Source organism: Pocillopora verrucosa, chromosome 4 (genome assembly GCF_036669915.1).
Source record: "Pocillopora verrucosa isolate sample1 chromosome 4, ASM3666991v2, whole genome shotgun sequence".
Lineage (NCBI taxonomy): Eukaryota > Metazoa > Cnidaria > Anthozoa > Scleractinia > Pocilloporidae > Pocillopora > Pocillopora verrucosa.
Genome location: NC_089315.1, coordinates 10,359,645 through 10,365,723, shown reverse-complemented (window position 1 = coordinate 10,365,723; position 6,079 = coordinate 10,359,645).

Below are 6,079 nucleotides of genomic sequence, written 5' to 3'. Positions count from 1 at the left end.
AAATTAATTGATAATACCAGCCCGCTTTAGATTTCAAATTTTTAGATTTCCCGCTTTTCTACTTTTTTTGCAGAGGGGGCATCGAGAAGAATTTTTCCTAACATTCTAATTAAACTAAAGGTAAATATACGTGGTATTTAAAAGAAACTGGCCGGCCCTATTCATAAACTACAGCAACGAAGTACCTTAAAGTATCTAAAAAAGTGGCAGCATTTACTGCATGCCAACATTTTCAAATCAATTTATGATTACGTGTATCTAGTACCTCATTATTGTACGAGAGAAAACTGAAGTTAGGAGCCAAACTGTTACGTAAATTTAGCATGTAACATTCATTTAATTTAACCGACTAAAAAGAAGTTGACTGCTTAGACTTTAAAAACGGACCACACCACTGTCTTGGAGTTTTGAAACTGTCGTCACTTATCTGGACAGCGGAGTTCCAAGGTGCGCCATTTTGATGCTGTCTCTGTTCCTGGGATTTGTTTCAAACCTTTGTAGGCTAAATAACATTTCAAGTAATCTTCAAAGCTGCCACAAATTTGTACTTAGATCTTCGTCCTGTTAAACTACAGTATTTCACAAGGCAAATTATTCAAAGTTTAAGATTTCTAAAGCCTCTTCTTCCCAAGCAATTGGCAATATCAGGATTTCACTATTTTCAATTCACACTTTAAGTACCAGTGCTAAAAAGAATAGAGCGTGGACTTGAACAACAAGCTCGTTTGTCAAATACGAAAAGAACTTTCAATTAGAGAGGAAATTAAGGGAAAATTGGACGACAAGGCGCAGTAAAGTGTTCTTCATTAAAACCTTTTTCCTCATCATGTGCTATGTGTTCTCAATACTTCCACCCTACCCTGAACTCGACAAAAGGCCTCCCCCTCAACAACCTGTCAATCAGCTGTCTGTCAGGAACCACCCAATCATATTGAACTAGGGTCTCCTTTCCCACTTCCAGAGAGTAGTTACAACGAGCCAGGATGAGGGGCACCAGGTCTCTCTCAGGATCATGGGCTATTAAGTGCGACAAGGTTACCTCTGCTACGAAGACACGCTCCAAGGGACTATAAATGAAAGAGAACATTACAAATGAGATGTATAGTTGGGTCTTACTTATAAACAATTATTGGATGAGGTTATTGTAATATCTAGAATGATCAAGGTCGATATAGGGGTTATAAGCCGAGGCTGAAGGGTAAGCCGGCTGATAACCCTCACCAAGACCTTGATTGTTCTGGATATCACCAAAACCGAATCTAATAACTGTTTTATTATATATTGAACGAAAAACAAAGGTCTCAGAAGTAGGTGGAACTCATCATTTATTTCTAAACGTGTAAAAATATACAAATCAGCAAGCAACAACAAAGTGCCCGAACTTGACCTGATTACCCCTAGAAATCATACACCGCAATCATACATGACATGATTATCCGTGACCTTGAGTGTCCTTGAGATGATTCTTGTATAATCTGCAGTTAGATGACGTCTTAGGCGTTGATTTCGAAAATTTACCGAAGGCTTTCGGCCAAACAGAAAAGAGATAGTGAGTTGAATGTACATTAATAACTGTAATTGTTGGTAGTAATTGTCCTATGCTCAGGTGGTAATTATCCAAGACTAAACAGGACAGATGGCAAATGATTTTCATCAACATCGTAACTATTTCCAATGCTCATTATTCTCGAAAATAATAGCCCCAATTCATAACGTGTTTCATTCTAAAGCTGCCTTTGGAGGAGACGATAACTGATTGCAGGATGCTAATATCAGTCTCACGTTGCAGCTCAGTCAGTTTGACAAACACCCCAGAGCTAAATTAAGTAGAAAAACGTAATTTACGTTTATATAGCACGAGTCGGATTACGTGGATCAATTATTTGCTTTTATAGAAGGAAAATGGAAAACAGCAACACGTAGGTTATTCATTATAAAATTATCTACCTGTCCTGATCAGTTGCACTACGGTAGGCTCCCAGAGACTCGTTATTTGCATTAACCAGGAAGAAGGTGAGCGAGGTCGAACAAAGTCCCATCCCTGTGGTTCAGGGGAGAACCATCGCAATTGGACAGTCGTTGTCCCTTGCGGTATTACAAAGGTCTTGTGGGACGCGACCTTGGGGTGTAAATAATAACTAAAACAAATTAGGATCAGGTAAACGTACTCAAAAACGGGCAAGGTAAAACGCTAAATTTGTGTTTGGGTTGAAATAAAACCATGTTAAAAAAAGTTCGATTGATGAAAGGAATAACAGAAAAAAAAGACCCCATTTTTATATATCAATGTGCTCCCTTTTAAAAACCGGCAATTCAAATGCTAGAGATATTATTTCATAACTAAGTTTTGGCTCCATCGGAGTCTAAATTTAGCATCACTGCTAAAAAACTAACAGGGAAAGGTGCACCTGCTAACCGCAGCATACTGTTTGAAAAGCAGCTCAAAACATCAACCTTTTGCATTGAATAGATGCCGTAGTATTGGCCATATTGGGGGAAGTTTTTTAACTTATTAAGTACCTCCTTGAGAAATTCACGGACGGTATAATTCTCAGCATCTGTTCTGTCAATTCTTCGGTGGAATCTGTTCATCAATAGACGCTGGAGGCGAACAACATCGGGCAGAAACTGAACGAAGCGCAACTTGTGTTCCTGTATTTGTTTAAAAGGAAAAGCATGTAAAGATAGACTTAGAAAGGAGACGCTGCCCGAAATATAGGCTGAAAAAGGGGTTAGAATAACAAGGAAAATCTTTGTGGCACAGAACCCCAACCCTTTGCAGCAATATGTTGATGTTACCTGTTTGGGGAAAGCGTCCAACACTTTGAATTCCTTTCCACCACCAGAAAGGACTTCTCTTTGGAAAGAGCTACTCAGTTCCGTAACAGTTACATGATGTCTGTTCTTCCAAAGAGCGCGAGACATGGGCCTGACGCCTTGAGATAAGTCTTCCACCTGTTCATCAAACTCATAAAGTTGACGTAACAGCGGATCCTTTTCTGAAAAGGACACCAAGCGAAGATGTGTAAGAAATTGTCTTACTTGAAAAGTTAGCCTTAGTATATTGAAAATTTGTCATTTACGAGCCGAGTTAAGCTCCTCCATTCTAAAATATCATCTTAGGGTAATTCTTCTCATTTCGCAGACTCGGTTTGCTATCAATCTTGTATTCAAAAGTTTCGCCAGAGTTTGTAGTAATTGTGCACGCTTCAGCAAAAATAGGGAAAAAAACGCCATTGAACGATAAAAGTACTAGTAAAACCTGTTTCGTAAATGTCTACAGAAAAATACGCCTCACTACCAGCCAAGGTTGAGGTAACGCCTCTTTCAGGGATATCACTAAACCCTCCAATCCACTAGTACTAGTACTATCATTAGCTTGCTGCGCATGTTTTACTACATCAACAAATAATAAGGAAAAGCGTATCAAATCTCTCGTCTCTCATCAAAATTCTTGGAATTCTGGAATCCCTCGTCAAGATCCTAAGGATATATTTTGCAAAAATAAGAGTCACACTAGAACGATAATCATAAGCATAAAGATCATATGTAGCAAACGAATTAGCAAAAGAAACAAAAAGAAATTGCTCAATTTTAAGAGTACGTACGGATGACAGGAACAAGAATCTCAGAGCAGAAAGCTTTCACCTAACTGCGGCGACTTTCCCGGGTTTGAAGACACATATCATCGTCATTTCCTGGAGAGCATAGAGAGAAATGGGGAGTAATGGGCAATAAAAAACAAACTGGAAAGCAAAATAGAGAGTAGGGAGAGAGATACTGAATGTTTGTACAAGATGCTGAACTCGCTACTAAGTTTGATCAAAGAGAAGGAAAAAAGTAAATATGACGTCGTCAGAATCAATTGGTTCCCCCTCCTATGCTGCCATTCGCTGGTTCATTATCATCATTCATTCTACAAACACATAATGGTGTCATCTGTTATCTACTAGTCATTTAATTAAACCTACGAAACAGCTCTTGATTTAATTCTAAGTCAACTCGAGGGCTTACGGTTGATATGTTAGCTTTTCTTAGAATTCGCAACCAGAGCTAATTGACTCCTTAGTGTTGGAATTGGTCATAGTTAAATTTTGATCACGGCTAAAGTTTGTACACAAGACAAAAGTGCAAATTTCCGGTTGCTAAAGTACATATGTTAAAGAATACAGTCGTTCATCCTCGACGGTATGGGAGTCCATCGGACGAGAGTTTACCTGTTAACCAAAACGTGTTTTTACACTAATTTTAAGGTACGAAAGCGTGCACCAGTTTTTCCCCCATTTAGCGAGATCATCCGCCATAATGCTAGATGAATTGTCAGAGCTGCGTTATGAACACTGTACCCGAGTGCTCTACTAAGAACAGCAAGGTCCCTCTGCAAGTGCTGCCATAAAAACTGTCCCATAGACTGCGACGAGTATGTACGTGCGATCAGCTGTGCGGTTTCCTTTGAAGAAAAATCAAAGATTGAAAATTGCACTCAAGAGTGAGAAAGATGAGAAAAAACTTGGGTACTTTCCTTAATTAACTAAAACCGTATGGATATTTATTCCATTAGATTTTAGAGACTTGTTGGTCCTTGGTCCTGTCTTTCCTAGAGATAGAAAGTTGAAAAGTAGATACCACTTAAATAATCACTTGCGCTTAAACTTTGTTAGGATGCAAAGGAATCAAATTTTTATCATTGTGTATTTCGGCCGTTGTGATAAGTTTGGTGATGATCTATTACAAGACTAAATCAAACAGAGCTCGAAAAAAACCAAACATCACTGTCGTAATCACCTTACTTTTGCAGTTACGATACTATATACGAATTGCGATTTTAAGACACTAATATCACATTAAATAGGCGATTGGGAGAAACATTCTTTAATTGGTATCCCTCGTTTCACAACTGCCATGGTGCGATATATAGCGTTTTTTTCTATCATTGAGTTCCGATGTCCTCTTCCAGGTTCAAATGCTGACTAAATAGCTCGAGCTCAATAGACCAAATGGAAAGGAATAAATAATTGAGATAACACTTAGCGAAAGAAATATTTCAAGTTTTCTAGTTTCGAGGAATTGAGAAGGAAAACAAACAAATAGATCAAAAAAGTTTTTATGTGTAACTCACGATCACGCAGCAGGCTTCAGGTTTTATGAATGAAGATCCGATATTTTCTTTATAGGAAGCATTCGGTCTTGTGACAATGGGAAAATAAGACCGAGGTTTGGGTGAAACTAAACCGTAGATCAGCAGACCGCGGAACCTCCGGAACAGCCGAACCTGCGGAATCATTGATTTTTTCAGGCTGTTCGAAATTTCATTTCGGGTATAAAAAAGATTGCGTCAAAGAGTAATATGTTTGTTTCTCGTCCTTGACGATATCATTGAAATTCCTCTTTTTCTTACAAAAAAAGTGTGGGTTTCACAGGTTCCGGTGGGTCTGCAGGTTCCACAGGTCCTAATAATCCACGGTTTAGTAACACCCCCGAGGTTCTAAAGTTGCTGACGCCACCTTGAAAATGAAATCGAAAGCGCCGAGGTTTACCAATAAGATGAAAGCGAAAAATAAATTCCCCCAGGGTGCAATTTCTCGAAAGTGTCCCTGCATTGGAAGCAGCTTTGCTCAGGTCAAGGAGAAAAAAAGAATTTTTTAGTTCTTTTCAATACTTTGAGAATCTCTTGATTTCCTCCACAAAACGAGCTGTAATTTAAAGAGGCAACTGCTACTACATCGATAATAAGATCTAGTTACAAACAGAGAGATATAAATAGCTTGTTTTGTTGATCGATTTATTGGACCGATAAATTATGTAAACTACTCGAGTAATTTAGCTGTGGTTTGTGGTGAGAATGTGCGTCGTAATATAGTAAAATAATCGTCATTTTTATAATTGCTTTCATTTTGAATTCGAAAATAAGAATCGATATCTACATTTTATTAGATATGTTGCGCTACGAAAGCATGATTGGTTTATTTTTCAACTAGGCCCTGGAGAAAGTGACTTCCGCTTGATTTCTTAGAAACCCGGATAGCTTAATTAATAATAGAGACATTTCGTGGAAATCTTATCGCCTCTACAGACAGAT